The sequence below is a fragment of the Mixophyes fleayi genome, chromosome 4 (assembly GCF_038048845.1).
Source record: "Mixophyes fleayi isolate aMixFle1 chromosome 4, aMixFle1.hap1, whole genome shotgun sequence".
Lineage (NCBI taxonomy): Eukaryota > Metazoa > Chordata > Amphibia > Anura > Limnodynastidae > Mixophyes > Mixophyes fleayi.
This window is the reverse complement of record NC_134405.1, coordinates 335,192,423-335,207,250: the sequence shown is the minus strand read 5'-3', so window position 1 is coordinate 335,207,250 and position 14,828 is coordinate 335,192,423. Positions and strand designations below refer to the sequence as shown.

The 14,828-nt window shown below is 43.0% G+C and overlaps 1 protein-coding gene across 3 annotated transcripts in view; it reads left to right on the top strand.

Annotated features, from left to right (window-relative positions):
- Positions 1-14,828, top strand: part of ITPR2 (inositol 1,4,5-trisphosphate receptor type 2) — a 180,753-nt gene that overhangs the window by 98,855 nt on the left and 67,070 nt on the right. The gene's annotated exons all lie outside the window — the stretch shown is intronic.

Genomic DNA, 14,828 nt, shown 5'->3' with positions numbered 1-14,828 from the left:
TAACCATCGGCTGAAAAGATGGTGACTCTGCACCCTCCATAGTGATCTATAGACATTGCCGGTCCTGAGTGCATACACACTGCAGGATTGGAACGTCATCGTTCCATCGTTGATAGTGATTTTTAGTCCATTTATAAAATGAAACGGTACGATGAGCTTTCGCACGATAAAACGTGATTGTTGGAGTGTACACACTAAAGTGATATTGGACCTAACAATCGTTTATCGTGTGATTGGCCCGATAATCTGGTGAAAAAGCTGTAGTGTGTTCCCAGCTGTAGTGTGTGCCCAGCTGTAGTGTGTACCCAGCTGTAGTGTGTTCCCAGCTGTAGTGTGTTCCCAGCTGTAGTGTGTGCCCAGCTGTAGTGTGTGCCCAGCTGTAGTGTGTTCCCAGCTGTAGTGTGTTCCCAGATGTAGTGTGTACCCAGCTGTAGTGTGTACCCAGCTGTAGTGTGTGCCCAGCTGTAGTGTGTGCCCAGCTGTAGTGTGTGCCCAGCTGTAGTGTGTACCCAGCTTTAGCAGATAGAAGAGACCGCACTATCTGTTCACTAATGGTCACATCAGAACACGGAAAAATATTAATTATAAAATAAACAAACAACTCTTAACAGTGTAATTATTAATAAAATATGGATTTAAAATATATATATATATATATATATATATATATATATATATATATATATATATATACTTTAAATACATAAATAAAGATGTTATTAATGTGTGCTGTACATACATCATGTGATTATATAGTCTATCTTCCTGGCATTCACATGTTCTGTGCATGAATTGAATACGTTCATTGGCGTGAGGTTTGTTTCTGAGCATTTACAGAGATATTTCATGCAAGGTACATCACGTAAATGGACTTACGTCCCAACGTGAAGCAAACCTTAAATGAGATTTCCACCTTCAGGTGACTTTAAGGTAGTGGCTGGTGCCTGCCCTCCTACAACTTTTACTAATCACATTGCTTTGCCTTTCTGACTTCTTTCTGTGCCTTTCACACTTGTATATATATCATCAAGTTTTATATGACATAAAGCTGCTCCTTGGATACAGTTGCATCCAATGCAGACAGCAGAGCAGAGCTGGGTCATATCCAAGGGCAACAAAAATAAACCACTCTGCCTGATGATATATTGATGTGTCTGAGAAGCAGAGAAGGAAACCGAGAAAGGTAAAGCAATGTATATTCTAAGGCAGTTTTGTTTTATTTATCAATGAGCTAAAAACACTAAGTGAACTCTTTATACGTAAATGTGGTTTATTTTTATCCCTCTGTTGCTATGCTGTGTGTTTCAGTTATGTTTTCATATTATCACAGCACATAATCCTTTTGTATCACAGTACTGCAGCGAAAAACACATCTTTAGATGTATATTCATATCCTAATTATCCCATGGTGTTTATTTCTGTCATGAGCACACAAAAACGAAAACTTTAAATACTATTTTTATTATTTCACTCCGGGAAACATAGTTGCCCTCTTGTTTGGGGGGGGGGGGGGATAGGGTTGTACTGTTGTAGCGCACATCTGAGTCCCCCTATCGTGTTCCCTTTGCCCATTCACAGTTGGGTCAGATGGGCTGTTCCAGTCTTGTAGTGTCACATGAGCGTTTATGTGCGGAAACGTCACAGCTGAAATTGGCAGCATAGAAGTGTAGTCTACAAGCTGAGCTGACGTTTTCCTAGCGGCAGTGATGGCACTGTCCACTAGTGGCCGCTGTTCCACGGGCATCTGCCGTGGTGCTGGGAGTCCGGCTGCTGATGTCAGTGCTGGTTTCACACCAGGTGGAATAGACACGTTTATAAGATAATGTTTAGTTCTCTGCACTACAGCCGGCAGCTCAGGGCTCGTTAATAATTCTGCCTTTCAGTGTCTCTCTTCCCCAGCACCAGATACAGTTATCATTCCACCTCTATATGTATCAATAGTTCCCACTTCGTTTAGATTGTAAGCTCATTAGGCAGGACCATCCTTACCTTCCGTTTCATGTCCTTGTATGTTATTTATTAGTATCCTGATCCCCTCAATGTTCAGCGCTGCGTAAATAAAGGATGGTGATAAGACTAATCACTCTGTGTATTGAATCTTTTAGACCACAAGCCCGTCCAGTAATTACATTGTGGGGGACATTTATGAAAACTAACGTCCAGGTTGTTGTACAAAGAGGTGCTGTAACCCATAGCAACCAAGCAACTGTTTTTTTTTTAGAGTAATTTGGTCCCTCGTGGTATTATATGTGTGAAATCACCGGTCATGGAGTAATGTTTACACGTATGAAGCAGAATGTCTCAGTACCATAGAAGTATAAATAGGATATATTTCCAAATGATAGCGGCACAGCAGAGGATTTTGGGGGGGTTAACAAATTTTGAGGATAGGAGTGGGCAAAAAATGATAGGGGGAAGCCAATTATATAGGGGTTTGGGGGCGCAAATGATTACGGGTGGGGGATCCAGAATTCTGATTTTATCCTTCATAACTTGTGTTGTCACCAGTACATTGTTCTGCACTTATTCATGTATATGACACAATGAACTAATCAGCTGTAGAATCTGTATAATGAGATGTTTATGACCTGACCGGTCGCCTCAATACACCGTCTATCTAATCAGTTTCTATGCCAAAGTGCAGCATGTTAGTGACATAGAGCGTGGATCACGTTACTGAGCGATCCGGAGGAGACGACGGGTTTGTCGTTAAAGGGATCTGAACCCCCAGATGTGTCGTGGGGGCTTGTGAGTGTCATGTGATCATATCACCCCCCCCCCCCCCCCATCCTTGGACCTCACCCCATTAGTAGCTGCCTAGAGCCAGACCGACCTGTGTATATGAAGCTATCCACACTACAGGAAGATTCAATCTAGTCCTCTTCATTAGAATTCCTACCTAAGCCAGGTGTAGGCGTGCTGAGATTTGTAGTCCCACAATATACAGGTTACCATCATCTGCTTATTCTTTCACATTCAAATCAGGTGCTTCAGATTTTCACGTCCTTTTTCAAACCATCCGCAGGCGTCTCCTAGAGAGCCCAGCGTGCGTTAATCACACGTCCCCCGTGTTTGACAAATAAGAAGCTGCAGCAACAACACCAGAACGATTTACAGGTGATCACTAAGAACGAACATTCTGATTTTTACACCGCAAATTAATTGGAGGCTCCCAAATCGCATCATAATGTGCAAATGATGTAAATACAATATATAAATTACTGCTAGTAAGATTGTTCAGGACCTAAAGGTAGAGCCACACACATATAGTTGATTTATAGACAATAACCATGGCTAGAAGAGAGGGCGTCATCACGTTTTCTGCCTCCTGTAAAGGTTTGTGTCCTGCTACATTGAATATTAGGATTTCATGAGCCCCTGGTTTAATAGACACACTGGTTGAGTTTAAAGGCATCTGACCTCGATTAAGACCCACAAAGTGACTTGTGCTAACAGAATTACCCAGATTAATGCAGCATGCTTTTCTGTAATTATCATAAAACATCCGTATTTGTTCTCTTTGCGTTCTGTGACGTAGATTATGTTAGAGACAAAGGGTTCGATTCAAGTTATTTAGTCCAAGTTTCTAGCCCTGTCTTAATCCGTACTGAAGTGACTGAGTTACGCCATAGGCACACAGCGGATACCGTTCTGCAGTTCAGTCTGTTTGCGTGCACCGTTATTAACAAACTTACCGTCCTTGAGAATATCATTTATAAAACTGCAGTACTCACTCTTGTAGTTTGCGGTGGGATAATGCTGGTTAATGTGTAGGCGACGAGTTCAGTTCTGTCAATGTACAGAGAATATGCCATGTATAGTATAATTCTGTAACTTGTGAAGAAGTTTTAGATAGGAAGGAACATTAACAAGTCCTATGGAGCAGGAGGCGTGTTCCTGTGCTGCTTTTGATTGGCTGGTCACATTCTTGTCCAATCAGGAGCCACACTGAAACCATACTTGCAGGTTGTTGCGTATCCTGTCATTCTGGCCTGGCTTACGCGCAAAATAACACAATTGCGTAGTTTCTTAGCAGGGGGGCGGAGTAACAATGACGCAGTCGGCAAATCGAGGCCCCCTACGGCTGGATGCAGGTGCTACCTAAACTTGGGGAAAAGTTTCATACAGAATCAACAGATAATGCTGATACTACAGTTTTCTTATGCACTGTCATGACAGAGGATGTTAATTCACAGATCTATTCGAATGTGCACCTTTCACCTATACACACAGTGGAGGCCACCATTTTGTGTGGACTAAACCAATATCCATGAGAATACAGGACATTTAATTCATCAGTAACTAGAGGCATTACTGGAGCATAAAGTGTATTCTGTAGGCATATGGGTGCACTTTGAACAGTAATTCTTTTAAAGGATGAGTGTGTTTAGGAGTCTTGCAGAGCTTATTCCAGGATTATTTGATACACACACTTTAGTCTGGTGATTGCATTTTGCTGAATAAGATTCCCTTTCGCTGTAATCTCTTTTCTGAGACGTATTTGTCAGTCACTATCAATTGTCATTGTAGTTCTGAAATACTAATTGGAAATGGGCCTTTTGGGTCCATTTTCACTAATGTCAGGACGATTTGCTGATATCCATGTATGAGGCAAGCTATCACTTTATCTGCTCATCTATTTGTCAACACAGTAGGAAGAGAAAATAAGTAACAAAATATGGATTGGCAGCACGGTGGCTCAGTGGTTAGCACTTCTGCCTCACAGCACTGGGGTCATGAGTTCCATTCCCGACCATGGCCTTATCTGTGTGGATTTTGTATGTTCTCCCCGTGTTTGCGTGGGTTGCCTCCGGGTGCTCTGGTTTCCTCCCACACTCCAAAAACATACTGGTTAATTGGCTGCTAACAAATTGACCTAGTGTGTGTGTCTGTGTATGTTAGGCAATTTAGACTGTAAGCTCCAATGGAGCAGGGACTGATGTGAGTGAGTTCTCTGTACAACGCTGTGGAATTAGTGGCGCTATATAAATAAATGGTGGTGATGATGATGATGATGGATTCAAAATCTGTATAGACTCCTCTAGGGGAGAGACAGAGGTTAAAGTGCTGGGGAAAATATAAGATATCAATAAGCAATGCAGATATAGCAAAATGCAGATGTGCAAAACTGAGAAACAAAATACAGTTTCTGACTAGTCTGTTGTTCATTTCAATAAACTAGTACTAAAATCACACGTGTGTTCCCGAGAGGCTAGACTGCCACCACTTAATGTGGCCACCGGGTGGCGATGATCAATTGGAAGATAGGAGCACTGCATTTAGCCCCCAGGATGTTCCAAAGTTGGTCTAAAGTTGGGTACACGCTGATGCAATTTTACTTTAGATGCAATTTCTGCAATGATTTTACCAACGACTGAAAGTCCTGATGATCATGCAGATTCCTGCGTATACAGCTACACAATGTACCTTCAGATCTGTGATCTTCATCTCTCATAACCATCTGCTGAAAAGATCCTGACTCTGTACACTGTACAGATATCTGCCTACGCTGCTGGCCGTGAGTGTGTACACACTGCCATATCTGCCCAACATCGTTCCATCGTTGATTGTGATTTTTAGGAAATTTATAAAACCAGATCAAACGATACAGTGTGCTTTGGTACAATAAACCATGATCGTGGGAGCGTGCACACTCCTGCAGTATCTGACCAAACGGTTGTGAACCGTGTGATCTGCACAATTATTGCATTAGTGTGTACCTAGCATTATGCAGTTGGAGACCCGGGGGTACCCCCCCCCCCCCCGGTTGTATTGTGCACATTTTAAGAAAGTCTTCTCAGCAAAAAAAAATATAAAAAAAATGATGTTTCGGACAACGGAACGACTTGTTTTTTTATTCTGTCCCATCTTCCCTCAATAAAAATTGTCACATCCCTTAAATTGATGATGCTAAGAGCTATTACCCTGGACTGGCCCCTACACATTTTATCTACTTTACAGGATATTATCCAGTTGTAAAATATTAGGACAAGACTAATCTCATAAAAGTTGGATCCATTTCCTTGGAGCATGTTCTGCAATTAAATTTTATAGTCATAGTCAGATTATATACATATTAATTTATTGTAATAAACACTAATGCTAAAAGGGCTTCCAGGGAGCAGAAAAGCGACGATCTAATCATGTTCCTGACGACTTAACAACTAATCTTTGCTTCTAGACGGTGTTTTTGGTTGGAGGTTAAGAGTGAGCTAAAGTATATTGCTTTGAAAGTATTTTGTCATTTTCAGTGCGACATAAGAACTATATAGAAATATACTGGTCAGTTATTTAGCAAATCTTAATTTGTAAGGTATACTTGACTAGGGTCCGTATTGTAGTTCATGCTCCAGTTTTAAAGTGGGGGAGATAGAATGTCCTTGAGCCAATCAGATCATTGGAATGTTCATAGTGATACATTGTATTTAAGGAAATCCGTGAGCTGTTGTTGTAAATTCCGGTTTTAGGATTACAAGGGATGGTCCAGTACGGGAAACTCGCATTCAGCTTAATTAGTAGGTTTTCTACTTTCATAAACTAATTTATTGGGTTATGAGCACCTTCTCTTTTTTCTCCAACATAGTTGTTTTTAATATCTTTTATTCCCATTTAATGAAATCCCCCATATTACTGGGAATATCAATACTCCTGCAACTGTTTATTTCTCCTTCCAGTTTTTTCCCCCACAAAGGCATTTATATATTCCCTGTAAGAAATGTTTGTTTCCCTTTGACACGTCATACATCTTCTCTGTATACCATGGGCAGAGCTATGTCACACTGGTCTGATAGACCCCTCTCTGACCTCCTTCCTGTGGCCTTTGTGTCCTGCTTTTCGTAGAATCCTCTTCACCTAGATAATGATTGATTTACACGTCATTTGTGTGGGGATTTCCGGGGATGACTAATAACATGCTCTGCATGACATCTTATGAGATTGACTCTGGAAAGTGGAAGAAACACTAGAGGGGGGTTTCCTGCAGCGGGATGCAGCCACCCACAAAGAATAACCGATTTCTATTTGAGATTCAGAAACATCAGTGTTTTATTCTCCGCTAGACACCAATCATTTGGGCTGCACAAAGTCTTCAGCTCTCCTGACTAATGTCATCATCTATAAATACAGATCTCTCCCTTTCTCTCTCCATCTCTATCTCTCTCCTTCTCTGTCTCTTTTTTCCTTAACTCTTTCTTTTCTCTCTCCCTCTTTCTCCCTCCCTCTCTATTTATCCACCCCCCCCCCTCTCTCTCTTTCCTGCTCTCTCTCCTCTTCTTCTCTCTCCCTCCCTCTCTCTGTACCTCTCTTTTCTCTCTCCCTCCCTCTCTTTCTTCCTCTCCCCCCCTCTCTTTCCTTCTCCCTCTTCCTCCCTCTCTCTCTCTCCCTCTTCCTCCCTCATTCTTTCTCCCTCCCTCTCTCTCCTTCTCTCCCTCTCTCACTTTCTTTCTCTTTCTCTCTCGCCCTCTTTCTCCGGCCCTCTCCCCCCTCTTTCCTTCTCTCTCTCACCTCTTCTTCTCTGTCCCTCCCTCTCTCTGTACCTCTCTCTTCTCTCTCTCTCCCTCTACCCCCCTCTCTTTCCTTCTCCCTCTTCCTCCCTCACTCTCTCTCTCTCCCTCTCTCACTTCCTTTCTCTCTCTCTCTCCCTCTTTCTCCGTCCCTCTCCCCCCTCTTTCCTTCCCCCTTAACCTCTTCTTCACTGTCTCACCCTCTCTCTCTCTCCGTACCTCTCTCTTCTCCCCCCCCCCCTCTCTCCCTCTCTTCCCTACCCTGCCTCTGGGGGTCATGAGTTAAATTTCCGACCATGGCCTTATCTGTGTGGAGTTTTTATGTTCTCCCCGTGTTTGCGTGGGTTTCCTCCGGGTGCTCTGGTTTCTTCCCACACTCCAAAAACATACTGGTTGATTAATTGGCTGCTAACAAATTGACCCTAGTGTCTGTGTGTGTGTGTGTGTGTTAGGGAATTTAGACTATAAGCTCCAATGGGGCAGGGACTGATGTGAGTGGGTTCTCTGTACAGCGCTGCGGAATTAGTGGTGCTATATAAATAAATAAATGGTGATGATGATGATCATTTCTGGATACTGCGGTTCCCAATCATTGCTGTTTTTCCTCTATGGGGTGTACGTATCAGAGACGATACATCGCCACGGCCTTCACGCCCGTGTCAGCGGCTTTCTGCGGCACATCGGGGGGATTGAATCCCCCCTTAGAGGATTGTACCCCACATCTTTATTGGCTTTTCGCTTGGACAGTTACCCCACTTTTACAACGTTACATCTAAACCTTTTACTCCCCGGGCCTATGAACATCACTGCACCCTCAGGTTGATGTCGGCCTTTTGAACCTCTCACTTTTAGACATTTGCCTCTTGTACCTTTTGTCGTGTCTGCCCCTTATTTAGAAGTATAGAAACTATTCTTCATCGAGCGATAACATTATCATTATTATAGCAGAGATGGACAACCTGTGAGCGTCCAGCTGTAGCATGCTGGGATATGTAGTCCCACAGCAGCCTCGGCCAAGGTCTACAGCTCCCAAGACGCGTTTTCCATCTTCTCCCGTCTTGTTTTCCTCTGTATCTGTCTCCCATATCAGCTGCTGATTGTCCCCATCTCCCCCCACCCCGGGCACCTCTCTCCCTCCCTGCCTTCTGTCTCCTATAAAAGCCACTGATGAGAGAAAGTTTTCGCCCCAGACATGTGACCGCACATGTGAAGAGGGGGGGGGGGGTGCAATGATTGGAGGAGACGAGCGAGAGCACCGCCTGGTCAGCCAGCAACAGCATGTGATTATGTAACTCCTGCAGTGTCTGGCACCACTGGAGAGCCGTCACGTGTTGTGCAATGCTCTTGGCCCTGAAATTCAATTAGATTGCTCTGAACGATCGTGACTCTGCATGAGATAAGCTCTTCCCCCCCCTTCCCTCCCTCGCTCTCCTGCTCTACGCTAGAAAGCAAATGGGCTGATTAGCTGCACATGAATTGATGAATTGTTGCTGAGATTGTTGGGCTTTGTGTACACATCCCGGAGTCAGCCGGGGATCAGTGCGAAGTCTTATGTAACCGGCTGCTGAGTCTTGTGCAGCACCAGCAAACCCACAAACGCCGTATTCTGAAGCTATTATCCTCTTGTTACTGTTAGATACATTGTAGGTCTGTATTGGCGAGAAAACCATTGTGCATGTGCTCACTGATAGAAGTAATGACTGATAGTAAATATAATGTCTTGTTCAATAATAGGTAACTTGATACACTTCAGGAGCCGCAGAGGGTGCCCTCTTATCGGGGGCAGCAGAGGGAGCCCTCTATCGGGGGCCGCAGAGGGGGCCCTCTATCGGGGGCAGCAAAAGGGGCCCTCTATCGGGGGCCGCAGAGGGAGCCCTCTGTCCTTCAGAAGGGTCGCACATGAACCTTTATCTCTCATAAACAATACATTTGACTAAAGACAGAGACCTCTTTCTGTAATAACATATCAGCAAGTGTTTTAAACAAGTGTTACAAGCTATAACAAGCAAAATAGACAATAAAGCAGGAAGGAGTTGTGGCCCGCAGGTGAAGGCTCGGAGGGCCACATGTGGCCCTGGGGTCGCCTGTTGTTAATTTCTGGCCTAGATTAGTGATATTTGGATTGTAACAAAGGGAAGAAGCTATTTTTGGGCTGAACCAATCCCATTGATGGCATTATACAGGTCCGAGCAGGGGGAGGGTATGATTGGTTGACGGTAACACCCACCAATAGCTTCTTCTGTTACAACCAATCATATGACCCCCTCTTCAGCCTGAGACACACCCCCTTTCAAACTTCTGTCGGACCCATTGCTATAGCAGTTATAGTAACACAATTGGACTATGCCGCTCCTTTACTGTCAGAGCAGACATGCCAGGCGTCTGCCATGTTTTCTGACAGACTTTATTGAGCCAGGTCTCCACACAGTGGAGGCAGCCATTTGTGGGCACCACCAATATTCATGAGAAACTCACTGGCATTAGAGGAGAATGAGGCATGAAATGCCTCATGCCCCATTTTTATGAATATTGGTTACACTGTAATGTGACATTGGTTTGATAGCTTTTAGCAGTGATACTCCATGAGTTTGGTTCAGAAAATGAATGTCCTTGAGCGGCATAGCTCCTAATTTGTGTATCGGGGTGTGACGTTACCCCAGAGATGTCCTCCGGTTTATTCATTGCTGCAGAAATAAAGAGTTTCCTTGTTGCTAGATTCGGCAGCGGATTTGGCGCTGCAAGCAGGAGTCCTGAGCTCACAAAAGCATTACACAACACATTACACGTCCCGTCTCTGTGCTGAAGATCACTCAGTGAATTGACAGGGCGTCCACAGGCCATAGAATGTATGGTAAGAGAGACCTGATCCTGATAGTGCAAGAATCGTATTTTTTTTCTCAAAGAACCACTAAAGACATTTTAAAAGAGCTACTAATACAGAATTGCAAATATTTATTTAAAGATTTCCGGAGCTTATCAGCAGTGTAGATATTTGAGATAAGCAGCGTTTTCGCTGTACTGAGCCTGACAGAGGCAGTTGTTTTTGGCTGCGTGAATTTAGCGGGCAGCAAATTAAATTTGAAAATATAATTTTCTTCTTGCAGAGAGAGCGCTGGTCAGATCTAGTTATGCAATTTTGCTTTGAACTACAACAACCAATCAGTAGTGACCTTGAACCTGCTTGTTAGACAGTAAAAGCAAATGTCTGATGATGACTCAAAAGTGCTTATTGTATTCATTCTCAATAATGGGGCAAAAGTGAGACACGGGAGAGGAAGCGGGTGGGGTTAGAGCAACCTGTCGACAATCAAAAACAACATGCTCCCCACCTCTCAGGCCACTAGACTCGCTAGGAAAATTCTGGAGCTCGTCAGACCCCCCTAGGATCTAGTTGTTGGGGTAATAAAAAAGATTGGGACCTCTGGAGTGCAGTCTTTGGGGTCCCAGTGTAGTGGACAAAGGTCTCTAAGATCATTAGGCCAAAAGAGTAACATAAATAAGGCACTATTTATTTTAAAATAAATTTTAATTTACCAGGATACTTCCCCAACACTTGTTCACTTCTTTATTAAAGTTAAAAAATCTTTCATCTTTCTCGATCCAATGGGAAATGGGGGAAAACCTCATTAAACAAAATGAAAAAAAAACAAAGGACTATTGCCGACTGGAGCTAAATGATTAATGCGAGGACTCCTATTCACCGGCCAGACACTCGCCAGCGGCCACCGTGGACAATCGTTCTTGGGTGTAGGCTGCACTTTTGGCTCTTTGCAAATAATTTCAAAGTTTAAAAATGAGTTGCATGAAATGTGTGCTACAGAAGGCAATTGGGGGGGGGGGGGGGCACCTTCAAGTTGTCTCCCTCTCCGACCCCTCGCATTCAATTTATTTTCGAGCACAAAGGTTACGTACTGCAGCCTGTATTTCAGGGTGGGGACGGGGCATTGAAGGGGCGTTTGGCCGCAGTCATTGTACAGTAAGGGTGCGCTAATCTCAAGCGCACACCAGCGTCCGATTCAAACCCTCTGCTTCTTAAAAGTACTTGTTTATCAGCCATATCACTTGCTCCAGCTACAGGACTAGTGTAAGTGCCGATTACTAGTGATGACGCTGTGTATACAGCTAGAACATGTGTTTGCAATCAGGATTAACTGTAAACATGTATTTTATGTACAGTAGACATTAATAACATCCTAATAAATGTATTTCATGGAAAAAAAAAAATTATGTTTTGTCTTGAATCTATTCTATATTATCATTCAGTGACTTTAATTCAATCATTTTTGTTCTGTGTGTTCTTTTAAGAATGTATATTCCACATAGGTATTGGACGTGTCTTGCAGTGTCTTGTGTAGTTTAGCAGAGCAGACCTGCACCCGAATTCATCAGCTCACGTATCTTCAGATCCGCTCCTTGCTGAATACGGGCGTGCACAAACCCGAATTCTGTGCGTTCTGAAACAAACACACATTGCGCTCAGTATGCGGGCCTTGGTGAATCGGCTCCTCTGTGTTTATCCTGCTAGGATGCCTGCTGAACCTGTCTTCTCTCTTGTCTTTCCATAGACAGTTGCTCGTAGGGGCAGACAGCTCAGAACATAGTGGGGTATTCAATTGTCAGCAAGTTTTATTTTTTCCCCCTTAGCGTTAAAAATAAATAAATAAAAAAAAATAATCTCCCACGGGTTTTTGACGTTTTGAGTTAGCGCAGCGTGAAAACCTGTGCAATTCAATTGAAAAAGAGCACTGCCCCATGCACGTTACAAATTGTGTTTGCGGGGAGTGAAGGGAGTTTTAACTCGGTCATGTATAAAGCAAAAAAAATTTTTGCATACATTTCCGTACATTATAATGCATTTCACATTGATCATATCTACATTACAGTACTTTCTTTAGCATATTTTTTAATTGAACTATTTGTTACCATACAATCATCTATCCCATGTCAAATTATTTTATTTTTATGTTTATTTTATTTCATATTTTTTTTCACAAGAAAATCAACTTACACATGTTAGGAATTAGTGATAAACATAAGTTTAACTTTTTTTTTTCCACATCATTACATGATTTAAAATACTTTTCAGAGGTTTTTTATTTTTAACACACCCCAAAGAGGTGCGAGATAAAACAGCATATTTCCCTGTTTAACGCGCCGCGTTAAAAAACAATTGAATAGCTTTTAATGCGGCTTCCTCTCGCACACCCTATACTTTCAATAGACCTCCTACTGGAGCGCGAGAGGACCGTTTGATGGAAAAAAAACTGAGCGTTATAAATGGAATTGAATTGCGGGTAAAGTTAACCCATATTATAAAAAAGAGCGTTAAAATAACTTAACGCGGTCAAAAAAAACAACTGGCTGACAATTGAATACCCCCCCCAGAGAGTGTTACATAGGTAAACAGCCCATTACATAAGTATAACAGGGGCAGTAAACTAGTATGATACGAAGCTGGTTTGTATATGCCATTGAATTAGAAAATGTATTACCACATGAGGGTAATTATCTCAGTGGGTTATTATACGCCCGCAGTAATCTGTCCTGACTCGCAGCCACATCATCATTCACTAATAAACATCTGGGTTGCTGTCTTATTACTTCTCAGACATTTATAATTCTGCCCCAGCATAAAGCCAAACTTTTTTTTTCTTTTGTCTTTTTTTTTTTTTTTTGCTGTAGAATTTTGCAGACCGCAGTCTAAAACCATCTACATCTCTCCGCTCTTCATTCTTAAATATCATGCCCGCTGAGGTATTAACGCCTCAACGCTCCTAGTCATAAATATCCAGCAGTCAGGCTTTTTCTGTACCACCGTTTGGACGGGAACATTTTTCAAAGTCAGCAGCTCAGGCCGCCAAGCTCTGCGTCTCCGCACTGCCGTGGGAGTAGACTGTGCTTCTTTTATATCTTAAATCACAGCTCCCCTCCTCTGTGACTACTCCCGGTGCCAGTTCCCGATGCAGCTCTGCCAGGACGAGCAGCTTCTCTGCCAAGACCAAGATAAATCTCTTCATTATTGGCATCTGCTTCGCCTTGTTTCTTTCTGCTTTTTTCCACGTTCCCCTGTTCCTTCCACCTACTCCGTATTTGGTTGGCGTCTGACAGCTTCAGCACGTTGTTGGATCGCTGGTCGTGTCCAGGTGTTGTTGTGCTGGAGTGGGACCCGCTGGCAGGCTGTCATCGTAAATGTTTTCTACGAGCAGATGCTGACGAGATGTCAGTGACTGAAACAATGATAGTTATCATCTTGTAATTTATTTCGTTTTCTTTCTTACTTTGTGTTCTTTCAGAAATTTCATGCAAGCGAAACGGCACAAGGCTGTCGCTATGCTGGCATTCCTGCGTAACTGGCACAAGGAAATCGAGACCCCCACTTTGAACTCGGGCACGTTTTATATCCCACAATCGCACCCCAGTTCGGTACAGAACCCCAATGTAACTAAGATTCTAGATTTGGATCCCATGATGCCCAATCTTATCCCTAATAGACGTAATACCTCTCAGTGGCGCACCAGTATTTTACCAAATGAACCTGACTCCACAGCCCTGAACCCAAGTACTGCCTGCACCTTCGTTTTGAATGTTATGGCACCTAGACTCCAAGCCTTGTACCCCGATACAGCACCCTGTACCCCGTCATCTAAGGCAGTGATAGGCAACCAGATACACTTCAGGAACTGAACAAGTGGCCCTCTAACCTTCAAAAGGGCTGCACGTTACTCTTAATCTCAACAATAAGTTAAAATAATATATTTATTTAAAGAAAGAGACGTCTATCTGTAATAAGATATCAGCAGGCGCTTTATAAGATTGTTACAAGCTATAACAAAACAGGTGAAGGCTCGGAGGGCCACATGACCCTAGGGCCACCTGGTGCCAATCATTAGGTTCTAAGATCGGGTAATGAGTGAGTAGAAGTTTGGCAATGTTCCGATACACCCAGGAATGTATGGGTAACAAGATTCCGCTGGATAATATGTGTGGTCTCTGTTTCTTGTCTGACAATCTCCTCCTATGAAGGCGTTTGTCTTTACGTCATTATGGAATCAAAACGGTGACTTTAAAGGGAAAAGTGTTTAAAAGCGTGAAACGCGTTGTTGGAGAACCAGTTTCCTCTGCACAATCTCTGTTGAACAATACCAGGAATACTGTATATTAATGCAGCTCTGTTAAGCAGCCACCTGGTAGTCAGCACAGGCATTTGCAAAATTGTGAAAAATGAACCTTTTTTCATTGTGTTTGGTATTGAAAAATACCACAGGCAGCAATGACTGTGTAGGTGGTTCTTAAGTAGTAAAAGCAGTCAGTCACTCTCTCCCTCAC